The 13,952-nt window shown below is 43.6% G+C and overlaps 1 long non-coding RNA gene across 1 annotated transcript; it reads right to left on the bottom strand.

Moving 5' to 3' along the window:
* Window positions 1-326: 326 nt before the first annotated feature.
* Window positions 327-13,073, bottom strand: LOC144929468 (uncharacterized). Its single transcript, XR_013634695.1, has 3 exons — window positions 12,809-13,073; window positions 12,505-12,616; window positions 327-757 (listed from the first exon to the last, which is right to left on the bottom strand). It is a non-coding gene; the product is annotated as an uncharacterized LOC144929468 (long non-coding RNA).
* Between the last annotated feature and the right edge of the window lie 879 nt (window positions 13,074-13,952).

The following is a 13,952-nucleotide window of genomic DNA, read 5'->3' as shown; positions in this document are numbered from 1 at the left end:
TCCCTGGGATAGACTAACCTCCCAGTAATTCCTCTCCCTTCCCACTCAGACCTATTGCTTTCTCCCTGTTGTTATCCCATTGTCAGTGCCCAGTCAGGTATCTAACACTGTCGAAAACACTCTGCACTAACAAATGAATTCAGCCTTGAGTTCCCAGTGCTGTTGGTTCTCCAGCCTCCTTCCTCAAGAGCTGGGTAGCCACAGAGAGAAATAATTTTTTACTTCATAACATTAGAAGTATCCGGAAGGGTCTCACGGGGCCTAAGTCGAATACTATTTAATATTTTCATTAACGACTTGGCTAATGACGTGGACACTATGCTTATAAAAACTGCAGATGAAACCAAGCTGGGAGGGGTTGAAAGCACTTTGGAGGCCAGAATTAGAATTCAAAATGACCTCGATAAATTGCAGAATTGGTGTGAAATCAACAAGATGAAATTAAATAAAGACAAATGCACCATAGTACTCTTAGAAAGGAAAAATCAAATGAGCAAATACAAAAGGGGGAATACCTGGCCAGGCATTAGTACTGAAGAAAAGCATACAGGAGCTATAGTGGATCCCAAGCTGAACAGGCTGCAACAATGTGAAGCCGTTGTGAAAAAGACTAGTATCATTCTTGGGTGAATGAACACGAGTGTCGTATGTAAGACACCGGAGCTAACTGTTCCACTCTCCTCTGCACCCGTGAGGCCTCAGCTGGAGTACCGTGTCCAGTTTTTAGCGTCACACTCTTAAGAAAGATGTGGACAAACTGAAAAGAGACCAGAGAAGAGCAAAACAAATGATAAAAGGTTCAGAAAACCTGACCTATGAAGAAAGGTTAAATAACCTGGGCATGTTTAGACATGAGAAAAGAAGACTGAGGGGGGACCTGATAACAGTCTTCAAATATGTTAACTGTTGTTATAAAAAGGACAGTGATCAGTTCTCCATGTCCACTGAAGGTAGGACAAGAAGTAATGGGCTTAATCTGCAGCAAGGGAGATTGAGATTAGATATTAGGAAAACCTTGCTAAACTATAAGGATAGTTAAATTCTGAAAGAGGTTACCTGGTGAGGTTGTGGAATCCCCATCACCAGAGGTTTTTAAGAACAGGTTGAGAACACCTGTCAGGAACAGTAACGTATACTTGGGCCTGCCTCGGCACAGGGGGCTGGAGTAGATGACCTCTCAAGATCCCTTCCAGCCCTATATTTCTGTGATTCTATGACTGGTCACTGTTCAGGGTTTGACATACAGGGCTCTGGGCTGGGACCTGGTGAAGATGGAGGGCCTGGATCCCTCTATCCTCCAGCCAAGCTTAAAGGCTGAGGCTACTCAGCCAGCAGGGGGCTGAGATATAGTGGGTATAGTGTATTTAGATTTCAGAAAGCCTTTGACAAGGTCCCTCATCAAAGGCTCTTAAGCAAACTAAGCTGTCATGGGATAAGAGGGAAGGTTCTCTCATGGACTGGTAACTTGTTAAAAGAGAGGAAACAAAGGGTAGGAATAAACCATCAGTTTTCAGAATGGAGAGCAGTAAATAGTGGTGTCCCCCAGGGGTCTGTACTGGGACCAGTACTGTTCAACGCATTCATAAATGATCTGGAAAAAGGGGTTAACAGTGAGGTGTCAAAATTTGCAGATGATACAAAACTACTCAAGATAGTTAAGTCCAAAGCAGACTGTGAAGAGCTCCAAAGGGATCTCACAAAACTGGGTGACTGGGCAACAAAATGGCAGATGAAATTCAATGTTAATAAATGCAAAGTAATGCACACTGGAAAACATTATCTCAACTATACATATAAAATGATGGGGTCTAAGTTAGCCATTACCACTCAAGAGAGAGATCTTGGAGTCATTGAGTGGATGTTTTCAGAGAACTATCCACAATGTGCAGCGGCAGTCAAAAAAGCAAACAGAATGTTGGGAATCATTAAGAAAGGGATAGATAATCACAGAATCATAGAATATCAGGGTTGGAAGGGACCTCAGGAGGTCATCTAGCCCAACCCCCTGCTTGAAGCAGGACCAATCCCCAATTTTTGCCCCAGATCCCTAAATGGCCCCCTCAAGGATTGAACTCACAACCCTGGGTTTAGCAGGCCAATGCTCAAACCACTGAGCTATCCCTCCATAATAAGACAGAAAAGATCATATTGCCTCTATATAAATGCATGGTACACCTGCATCTTGAATACTGCGTGCAGATGTGGTTGCCCCATCTCAAAAAAGACATACTGGAATTGGAAAAGGTTCAGAAAAGACCAACAAAAACTATTACGAGTATGGAACAGCTTCCATATGAGGCGTGATTAATAAGACTGTGACTTTTCATCTTGGAAAAGAGATGACTAAGGGGGGACATGATCGAGGTCTATAAAATCATGACTGGTGTGGAGAAAGTAGATAAGGAAGTGTTGTTTACTCCTTCTCATAACACAAGAACTAGGGGTCACCAAATGAAATTGATAGGCAGCAGATTTAAAACAAACAAAAGGAAGTATTTTTTCACAAAATGCACAGTCAACCTGTGGAACTCCTTGCCAGAGGATGTTGAGAAGGCCAAGACTATAACAGGGTTCAAAAAAGAACTAGATAAGTTCATGGAGGGTAGGTCCATCAATGGCTATTAGCCAGGATGGGCAGGGATGGTGTTCCTAACCTCTGTTTTCCAGAAGCTGGGAATGAGCGGCAGAGGATGGATCACTTGATGATCACCTGTTCTGTTCATTCCCTCTGGGGCACCTGGCATTGGCCACTGTTGAAAGACGAATACTGGGCTAGATGGACCTTTGGTCTGACCCCAATATCGCGGTTCTTATGTTCTTATGTAACCAGTAGGCTGCCCAGTCACCCAAGCCCTGTTCTAGTGAGTAACAGTATTTTTTGTAATTAAAAACTTAGTAACTGATAAGTTACTAATTAAAAACATTAAGTCTAACTACTTGCTGTACAATTATGGGAAATTACTAAATAATTCACATACTTAGTAGGGCTGTCAAAAGATTAATTGTGATTTAAAACAATTAATTGCAATTAATCACAGTTTTAATTGCACTGTTAAACAATAACAGAATACCAATTTAAATTTATTATAAATATTTTTAGATGTTTTTCTACATTTTCAAAAGAATACTGATTTAAATTACAATGCAGAATACAAAGTGTAGAGTGCCCACTTTATATTTTTTATTACAAATATTTGCACAGTAAAAAATAAATGAAAGAGTGCTATATACAAGTCAAAGTATGAAGGGGCATACAAATGTTTAGAATATCTGGCATGTAAATACGTTGCAATGCTGGCTAAAAAAGTGTCGCACGAATACCTTTTCTCACTTTCAGAGGACATCGTAAAGAAGTAGCAGGCAGCATTATCTCACATAAATGTAAACAAACTTGTTTGTCTTGGTGATAGGCTGAACAAGAAGTAGGACTGAGTGGACTTGCAGGCTCTAAAGTTTTACATTGTTGTTTTTTTTGTGTGCAGTTATGTAGAAAAATAATTCTTTAGTTGTAAGTTGCACTTTCATGATAAGAGGTTGCACTTCAGTACTTGTATGAGGTGAACTGAAAAACACTATTTCTTTTGTTTGTTTTTTATAGTGCAAATATTTGTAATAAAAATAATATAAAGTGCTGTACTCTTTGTATTGTTGTAATTGAAATCAATATATTTGAAAATGTAGAAAAACATCCAAAAATATTTATAATTAAAATTAGTATTCTATTGTTTAACAGTACAATTAAAACTGCAATTAATCATGACTAATTTTTTAGTAGAGTTAATTTGTTTCAAGTTAATTGCTTGAGTTTACTGCGACTGACAGCCCTAATTCCAACTGAGTTATGGTAAAAATGAGAATGTAAGCAATTTTTCAGTAATTGTGTGCTGTGACTCTTTTGTACTTTTATGTCTGATTGTGTAAGCAAGTAGTTTTTAAATGAGGTAAAACATGGGGGTACACAAGACAAATCAGACTCCTGAAAGGAGTACAGTGATTTGGAAAGGCTGAGAGCCACTGCTGTAGGCCTTAGGCAGTGCAAACCATTAGCACAGGTCATACTTTAAGATACTATGGATAATACCAACCCATCTAAATTAAAAAGGTTTACACAAAAGATGTAAAGGGCTGTGACTGAAACCAGGAATTGCCAGGTGAGGAGAACACACAGCTACATGTTTTACAACAGGGATCAGAACAGGAACAACTGGAACTAGTCTGATCCACTCAAAGATTTCTCTGCCCTAGCCAGGATCTCCAATCCTGTCACTGTCTGGGCAGACATCTGCACCTGCATGGAACACCACTCCAAACACTACAGCCCTAAGGAAAGGGTAACTCTGGTTGTAAGTGCATGGAATAATTTCAGCTCCTTTCACTCTAATCCATCAGAAATTGTTTGCCATGGGTCAAGGCAAGGGAGAGGGTGGGGGATGCAATTTCTAAGGCATTTGTGACACCCTTCACATAGTGCAGCCCCCACCTTTCCTCAGCTCTGGTCTGAGGGATGCAAATTCTGAAGGATGAAAGATTTCAGAAATTGCATCTCCCTCCTGCTTTCCACCATGGTGTGGCAAGATGGTGTCTCAATTTTTGGCTGGTATCTTTGGCTCACCAGATAAGTCCTTCTCCTCCCAAACGAAGAGAGAATTTGGTATCCACTATTCAGCTCTAAAAGTTGTAAGAATTCACTTATATTTTAGAAGACATTCCACCATATTTAGACCATCTCTTTGATCCCAGTTAGATTCCAGTAGGGATCCTTTTAAACCCTGGCACCTCTCCTAAGTCTCACAGGGCTCTCTTAATAACTCTCAGACAGCAACCTCCTCCATTGTTATTGACATAGGTGGGCAAATGATTCTCAATCTGAGAGGAAACTCAGGTAAGGACTTAGAGCAAACATTTCCCCTCCAAAACCAAAAGTTCTTGCAGTTTTAAAGGGGGACGAGAAACAAAAACAATCAGAGGATTGTATATCATTTAGATAAATACAAAGTATTATTTCCCACCTGCTTGCCATTCACACAGGGAGCCCCACATGATGCTACTTTAACAGGAATAAGGAGGGGATGGAAGAGCCAGAATATTCCAGAAATGTCCATCCCCTGTTGCTGGCAAAGAATAGCCAATATGTTCCCAGAAGCAGCCATGGCTCAGCACTGCGGGAATGAAAACCCCCACAGAGACCATTTGTCCTGAACTTTTAGGATCTCTCAGGGTGAAAGTGGTCATGAGAACGTGAGGGGTTAATATACAGGAATATAGGATTGTTATAAGTGATGGAGGTTTTCAGCCACAATAAAACAATCCATTAGGGTCTGACCAGCTGCCTTGTTAACAGCTGGGAGACACCGTACGCTGAAATGGAGAAGCACCTGTCTTTGATGTTTATTAAATATTGAGCCAGTAGCTTTCATCAGGAAACATGTTGATTTTAGGAGGTAAAAGGGAAACAATTTGATTCTCTAATGTAAGCAGGGAAAGTTGATCAATGGGGAGTTTAACTCCCCCCGCCCCCCAACCAGGTGGTGCCACAGGACAAGAGTTTCCCTCCAAAATAAGAAATTGCTTCTATTAAAAAAATGTGGAAAACACTAAAATCTGAGGACGTTTTATAGCACTACTTGTAAATTAGATGGAAAATAGAAAATCAATTGAGATTTTATAATTAAAAACCAGCAGAAAGAAGGGGCAAAATCTACGGGGGTCAATGTTCAGTAGCTAGAGGGGAAAATGGGTGAAATCAGAGAGGATTTGAAATTCATAGTAGAGTGTTGGATTAGATAGAAAGTGGCACCATATGAGGAGATTTTATATCAGTGTTTGATACAAGTATCAAAATGCTTGGTACAAGTGTTTGATACATGACACAAAATCTGAGGAGATAGAACATTAGTAACGGAAAATGAGAAAGTGTTCCCATCAGCCACAGACATTCACTTTTCATGGCCTCTCTTTTGGGCCTGCCATGCCCTGTCATTGACAGAGAACAGCCAGTCACCCCATTCCCTCTCCAGAGCTGTCTGCATCTCAATACGGAGGGGAGCAAGTCCCATACCATTCATCTGTCACAAGTATTTGAGACCCTTTGGGGTTAAAGCAGTGATGGGAATGTGAGGGGTTAATCCGGCGGGATTGTTATAAGCAATGGGAACTTGTGGCAACTCCGGGAACTGGGATAGGGACCCAGACAGGAACAGAACAACTCCCAGTGGAAGGATCACCTATAACCCCTCATTCTGCTCTATCTATAAAGCAGTCTGCAAAGGGGAGGAAAATTTGATTCTGAGATGTGAGGGGGAAAGTTGATCATTGGGGAGTTCAACCCCTGGCTTCGTTCCCCATGTCTGTGCCCACTGGGGGAATTTAATCACACACCCCTCACATTCCCCATCTGGGATAATGACTCAGTTTCCTTCAAAACCAGGAGAAGCTGCTGCATTCCAAAAGGGTGATTAGAAAAATAAAAATTGGAGAGAGTTTTATATCAATATTGGATGATTAGAGACAAAATTGAAAACTGTGAGGGAATTTTATCATAATATATTTAGCATAATGAGAGAGAAAGGAGCAAAATCAAAGGGGAAATGTATATCCTATTTGATAATTAGGTCAAAACAAGGCAAAATCTGAGAGGATTTTATATAAATATTTGCTCATTAGTGGGGGGAAAGGGATAAAGCAAATTAGAATTTATATTAGTATTTGATAATTAGTACTTGATAATCAGTCCAAAAAATTAAATGGAGCAGTTTTCTATCAAAAATGCAGATTTGTCAAAATCAAAATGTTTTCTGGGAATGTGTCAATTTCCATTAATTTTTGATGGAAAAAGTCAAAATGTTTCATTTTAATGTTTTTGTTTCATTTTAATAATATTGAAACATTTTTATTCCAGATTTTTCATTTCAATCCATTTAGATTTTTACATCTGATTGAGATACTAATTTTAATCCTGGGCGCCCCATCATCTCAGGCATTGGCACCCTGACAGCAGGATTGTCTGGCTATGTAGACTCCCTCCTCAGGCCCTACGCTACCAGCACTCCCAGCTACCTTCGAGACACCACTGACTTCCTGAGGAAACTTCAATCCATCGGTGATCTTCCTGATAACACCATCCTGGCCACTATGGATGTAGAAGCCCTCTACACCAACATTCCACACAAAGATGGACTACAAGCCGTCAAGAACACTATCCCCGATAATGTCACGGCTAACCTGGTGGCTGAACTTTGTGACTTTGTCCTTACCCATAACTACTTCACATTTGGGGACAATGTATACCTTCAGATCAGCGGCACTGCTATGGGTACCCGCATGGCCCCACAGTATGCCAACATTTTTATGGCTGATTTAGAACAACGCTTCCTCAGCTCTCGTCCCCTAAAGCCCCTACTCTACTTGCGCTATATTGATGACATCTTCATCATCTGGACCCATGGAAAAGAAGCCCTTGAGGAATTCCACCATGATTTCAACAATTTCCATCCCACCACCAACCTCAGCCTGGTCCAGTCCACACAAGAGATCCACTTCCTGGACACTACAGTGCTAATAAACAATGATCATATAAACACCACCCTATACCGGAAACCTACTGACCGCTATTCCTACCTGCATGCCTCCAGCTTTCACCCTGACCACACCACACGATCCATCGTCTACAGCCAAGCTCTGCGATACAACCGCATTTGCTCCAACCCCTCAGACAGAGACAAACACCTACAAGATCTCTGTCAAGCTTTCTTACAACTACAATACCCACCTGCAGAAGTAAAGAAACAGATTGATAGAGCCAGAAGAGTTCCCAGAAGTTACCTACTACAGGACAGGCCTAACAAAGAAAATAACAGAACGCCACTAGCCGTCACCTTCAGCCCCCAACTAAAACCCCTCCAACGCATTATTAAGGATCTACAACCTATCCTAAAGGATGACCCAACACTCTCACAAATCTTGGGAGACAGGCCAGTCCTTGCCTACAGACAGCCCCGCAACCTGAAGCAAATACTCACCAACAACCACATACCACACAACAGAACCACTAACCCAGGAACTTATCCTTGCAACAAAGCCCGTTGCCAATTGTGCCCACATATCTATTCAGGGGACACCATCACAGGGCCTAATAACATCAGCCACGCTATCAGAGGCTCGTTCACCTGCACATCCACCAATGTGATATATGCCATCATGTGCCAGCAATGCCCCTCTGCCATGTACATTGGTCAAACTGGACAGTCTCTATGTAAAAGAATAAATGGACACAAATCAGATGTCAAGAATTATAACATTCATAAACCAGTCGGAGAACACTTCAATCTCTCTGGTCACGCAATCACAGACATGAAGGTCGCTATCTTAAAACAAAAAAACTTCAAATCCAGACTCCAGCGAGAAACTGCTGAATTGGAATTAATTTGCAAATTGGATACTATTAATTTAGGCTTAAATAGAGACTTGGAGTGGCTAAGTCATTATGCAAGGTAGCCTGTTTCCTCTTGTTTTTTCCTACCCCCCTCCCCCAGATGTTCAGGTTTAACTTGGATTTAAACTTGAAGAGTGGTCAGTTTGGATGAGCTATTACCAGCAGGAGAGTGAGTTTGTGTGTGTATGGGGGTGGGGGGGATGTGAGAAAACCTGGATTTGTGCAGGAAATTGCCCAACTTGATTGTCATGCACATTGTGTAAAGAGTTGTCACTTTGGATGGGCTATCACCAGCAGGAGAGTGAATTTGTGTGGGGGGGTGGAGGGTGAGAAAACCTGGATTTGTGCTGGAAATGGCCCACCTGATGATCACTTTAGATAAGCTATTACCAGCAGGACAGTGGGGTGGGAGGAGGTATTGGTTCATATTCTCTGTGTATATATAAAGTCTGCTGCAGTTTCCACGATATGCATCTGATGAAGTGAGCTGTAGCTCACGAAAGCTTATGCTCTAATAAATTGGTTAGTCTCTAAGGTGCCACAAGTACTCCTTTTCTTTTTGCGAATACAGACTAACACGGCTGTTACTCTGAAACCTGTAATTGTAACACATTATATTTCACATAGGTGTCATTTTTATATTTTAACTGGGCCAACTTGTCAGGCACTACTTGAACTCCCCAGCTGATCAATTCCAAATGTTCAGGTAATGTTCTAGTCATCCATGGGCAGAAGAACCCTATTATTAATTTTGGTGAAAACTGAAAAAACTGGAAAGGGAAAAGCTGAGGACCTAAGGAGCCCCCTTTTCCCTGGTTAGCACAGCCACAGAGCTTCAAGCACCTCTGTAATTCTCTGGCTGATGGCAGACGTTATCACCTTCCAGCATAACAATACACCATCTCATCTCTGACCCCTCTGGCTATAGTTTTAACATGTCAATTCCCTGAATGACAAAAGGGTGGAAAGGAAGGAGGGAACTTGGGGGGATTAGGAGCATGCAAACAGCCCAGGTGGTGGGAGGGGGAGGAGGGTAATGGGGCTCCCTGGTATGGCAGGAGTGGGGAATGGGGCACAAAGAACCATTAGCAGGGGGGACATTGGGGGACCAAGGTATGCGAGGAAAGGAGGGCATGTGGGAAGGGGGTACACGTGCAGCTGCTGGCCTGAAGGAGGGGGCGGAATTGGGGACCCTGCTATGGGAGAAAGGGATGGGGGGGCAGACAGAACCCCTGGGAGGGGGGAGCTTGGGGGACCCTGGTATGAGGAGGATGGGGAAGAGCCCCAGCCATGAGGGAGGGGATGGGGGGTTTTGCAGGAAGTTCCTGAAATACAGGCGGATGGGAGGGTGGCAGACAATGAGCTGGTGGATGGGGGAATATGGAGGGTTTCAGGGAGCCCAGTTTGTGCAATAAGCTCAGTCTACAGAAGCTGTAAAGGAGTTACATGAGAACATAAGACTGCGCCAGACAACTGAGTCAGATCAAAGGTCCATCTAGCCCAGTATCCTGTCTTCCAGCAGTGGCCAATGCCAAGTGCCCCAGAGGGAATGAACAAAACAGGCACTCATGAATTGTAATGGAGGTAGGTTTGCAGTTGGTATGGTGTTGATTTATTTAAAAAAGTAGGATAGTGTGTGCAATTTTAATGGGATGCTCATGGATGCTGGTCAGAGCTGAGGCCGCAATATCTGCTGGTTGTTGCCCTGCAGAGCTATAATTTCATTCTTGCAAACATGCACCTGTTTAACTTTCTGCACATGTTATTCCCACTGAAATCAATATGATTACTCAGAAGCTTGAAGTGAAATGTCTGCAAGATCAAGACTCATATTTGTAGTAATGGGAATACGAACTTTGAGGAGCATACCTAAGGATTTAGATTTCTGCCTGGGTGGTGTTTGCTTTTCTCTGTTTCACATTTGCCTGGGGGTTGCATATGGGTTAACAAAGCAAACTTCATTATAATGTAGTTGTTTTATTTTTTAATGTATGTGGATTTGCTTTTCAGGCTGATCCAGAGGTGCTGTTAATGTGTAAATGATTTATTAGATTTTTCAGAAAGCATTTTGGGTCCGGTTTAGTTTCTGAGAATATAAAAGACTTGTATTCACTTGGGGGTCAGTTAAGTTTGTTAGGGAGGTACCCAAGGGGATTGTGTTGAAATATTCAATTCTGTGCACTTGGGGAGAACAGTGGGCCAAGTTTTCCCAAGAGGCTACTGACTCTGCTTTCCTTAATTTATGGATACCTACCCTGAAACATCTTGGGCCTCGTTTCAGAAAGGCTGAGCTGCTACAACTCCTAACGAAATCTATGGCAATTCAACACTCCCTGAGAATCAGGCCTGTGGTGTCACAAGTCAGACACCCCAAAACTGAGGCATTCAAAGTCAGTGGAAACTTCTGAAAATGGGTGCAAACCCATACTTTCCTCTCTGAACATCACCTTTGAAAGCATCTTGGAGAACATCAGATGGGAATTTCTACTGTACAAAAGAAAATAAAAGAAAATAAATAAAATTAAAACCTTTACAGCTTTTTCTTATTCAAACATAAATAATTAGCTAAAAACATATTTTTCCCCTGTTGCAGGTCACATTTAAAAATTCATAGTGCATAGACTCACTGGTTTATCTAAGCTACAGCTCAGCAGCTGTCCAGATTAGGCAGTAGGATCTGGTCATAAGAACATGAGAACGGCCATACTGGGTCAGACCAAACGTCCATCTAGCCCAGTAACCTGTTTTCCGACAGTGGCCAATGCCAGGTGCCCCAGATGGAATGAACAGAACAGGTAAATCATCAAGAGACCCATCCCCTGTTGCACCTGTCTGGGTCAAAGAATTTGGTTTCTGATAAACCTCTAAATTAAGGAATACAAAATTTAAAAGCACCTAAATCACTCTGGAGGCAAGTCCTGTTGACTTTCAAAGGGATTTAAGATCTTAAATCACTGATGCATCCGATGAAGTGAACTGTAGCTCACGAAAGCTCATGCTCAAATAAATTTGTTAGTCTCTAAGGTGTCACAAGTACTCCTGTTCTTTTTGAGACACTAATCTGACCCAATCAGACTAATAAATAAATTGCTGATGGGGAAGGGGAAAGTGCTAACATAAGAGGTTAATATGTATCCATTTTTGTATTAAATTTGAAAGGCTTTATCTACTCTGCAAAAAAACATTATTTTTAAAGCTATTATAAAGTTGTGTGATTGTATAAAAATATAAACAACTGTTTTAATGGACTTTTTTGAAGCACAAATATTCTAAAAATAGCTTAACATTCAACATGGCCTGGCCCTGCATGTGGCTAGAACCCTCCATATGGAATAATCATAAGCACATAAGAATGGCAATACTGGGTCAGACCAACGGTTCATCTAGCCTAGTATCCTGTCTTCCAACAGTGGCTAATGCCAGGTGCCCCAGAGGGAATGAACAGAACTGTGATTATCAAATTATCCATCCCCTGTTACCCATTCCCAGCTTCTGGCAAAGAGAGGCTAGGGACACTTGAAAGCATGGTTTTGAATCCCTGTCCATCCTGGCTAGTAGCTGTTGATGGACCTATCCTCCATGAACTTATCTAGTTCTTTTTTGAACTCTGTTATAGTCTTGGCCTTCACAACATCCTCTGGCAAGGAGTTCCACAGGTTGTCTGTGCCTTGTGTGAAGAAATACTTCCTTTTGTTTGTTTTAAACCTGCTGCCTATTAAAATCAGTTTGCTCAGATAAGCAAAAATATTGAGAACCTCTTCCAAGGGACACACATGGATCATTTCAGGAGGTGTCCATCACATTATTACAGGGAGAAGAGTTTCTTTCAAAATGTTCATAGAAACACAAACAGTCCTAGTCCTTTTAGACCTGTCAAACTCCTGGAACAAACACATTCTTGTCAGGATTTTAATACTGGGGAGGTTTACCCCATCACTGCAGAGTCTGAGGGGAGGTTTGCAAGGGGGCTAGACTTTTAAATGATGAATGAACCCCACCGCTCTCCTCTTTTTGTTAGTCCCTTTACGTGCACAAAGACCGTTCAATCTATCACCTTTCACACCATTTCTCACCTCGCCCTCTCCACCTCTGTGTCGTTTTCCCCTCTTCCTTCCTCGCAACACCTCTGGGAACTGTTCTCAGCCCCTGCAGCCTCTCTTCTCACCGGCACCTCCAATCTGCATCCTGGAAGGAAAGAGCAGCCGCTTCACTGTTGCTCCTGCAGCTCAGATCCCAGTCCCACAGGTGCATTGATAACAAAGGGGACAGAGTTTTTTCCCAGGGGGCTGCAAGAGCTGAGACTCCCGGGGCCCTTTGTGCAGAGTCACTTTCCTGCCCAGCCCAGCCAGCACTTCCCCCCAGGTCTCTCTCAACTACCTGCAGTCTCCGGCTGAGGAGTTGGAGCCAGGGGCTGGTTCCAGCCACCGCCTCAAGTCTCCCGGGCTAGGCACAGAGGGGGTTTAGTGCAGGTCTCTCCCGTGCACAGACCCCGCTGGGGAGCAGCAGCGGCTCAGCCCAGGCTCCCGGCTAGCATGGGCAGCTTGGACCTGCATAGTGTATATGATCCCTTTGTTCTTTATTATTCCCCCTTTCCTATTCCCCTCCTTGAGCTGCAAACTCTCTGCTGCTCCAGCCCCTTCCTGTGCCCCTCGATACCAACCCGCGCTACAACAACTCCCTGGGACGGGGACTTCCTCAGTCTGCAACAGGGAACTAGAACCCAGGCGTCCTGATTCCCAGATCCCAGCTCCCTTCCCCGCGCCTCCCCCACTCCTACTCTCCACCTCACAGCCTGGGATCAGACAGCTCCATTCACCGGGTGTCAAGAACACCGCTGACAGGGAAGTGCCGGAGGCACCAGCCAATCCCCGCCAGGGGTGGAGCCACCCCCTCCATGTCCCACCGCAGCCTCCCCCTGCCCCCAGGCCAAGGAGCCCTTTGTAGTGGCAGAGGAGTCATGGACCAGTGGCTGGGAACCCAGCTTGGAGCATGCAGGGCGTGCACACCTGCCCTGGGGGCCTGCTAGGGCATTTCAGTGGGCTGGGCTGTGGGGCAGGTGCAAGGGTCAGAATCAGGAATTGCTCCTTTGCTGTCACTGAGCAGGCTGCATGGATCTGAGCTGTGCTCTTTAACATCTGCTGAAACTACTGCCCTCACTCGCCATCCCCAGATCTGTTCCCTGCTGTAAACTGGAGCTAATCTGTGCCCAAAACAAAACAGCCTGCAGCGGGGTCAAACAGGTGAAGGGAGGGGAAAGGAGAGAAAGACAATTGGGCACAGAGTGCAGGAGTGGGATTTAGAAAGGGGGGAATGCACTGCCAGATAGGGAAACCCTGGGACAGGGAGGGGTCAGTTACCACAAGTGGGGTGAGCCATGTGCAATGGTTGTCAAAATAAGGTGTGGACTGGCAGGGGGGCTTGTGTTCCTCACTGGATGGTCCAATTCAGCACCCTCTTCCCAGGGTTATGGTGTTAAAGGTGCAGTGTGGCCCAAAGCCCAGATACAGCTGCTCTTCTCTGT

This window comes from Lepidochelys kempii, chromosome 14 (assembly GCF_965140285.1).
Source record: "Lepidochelys kempii isolate rLepKem1 chromosome 14, rLepKem1.hap1, whole genome shotgun sequence".
In the NCBI taxonomy this organism is placed as follows: domain Eukaryota; kingdom Metazoa; phylum Chordata; order Testudines; family Cheloniidae; genus Lepidochelys; species Lepidochelys kempii.
The sequence above is the reverse complement of the archived record's forward strand: the minus strand, read 5'-3'. Positions and strand labels throughout refer to the sequence as shown.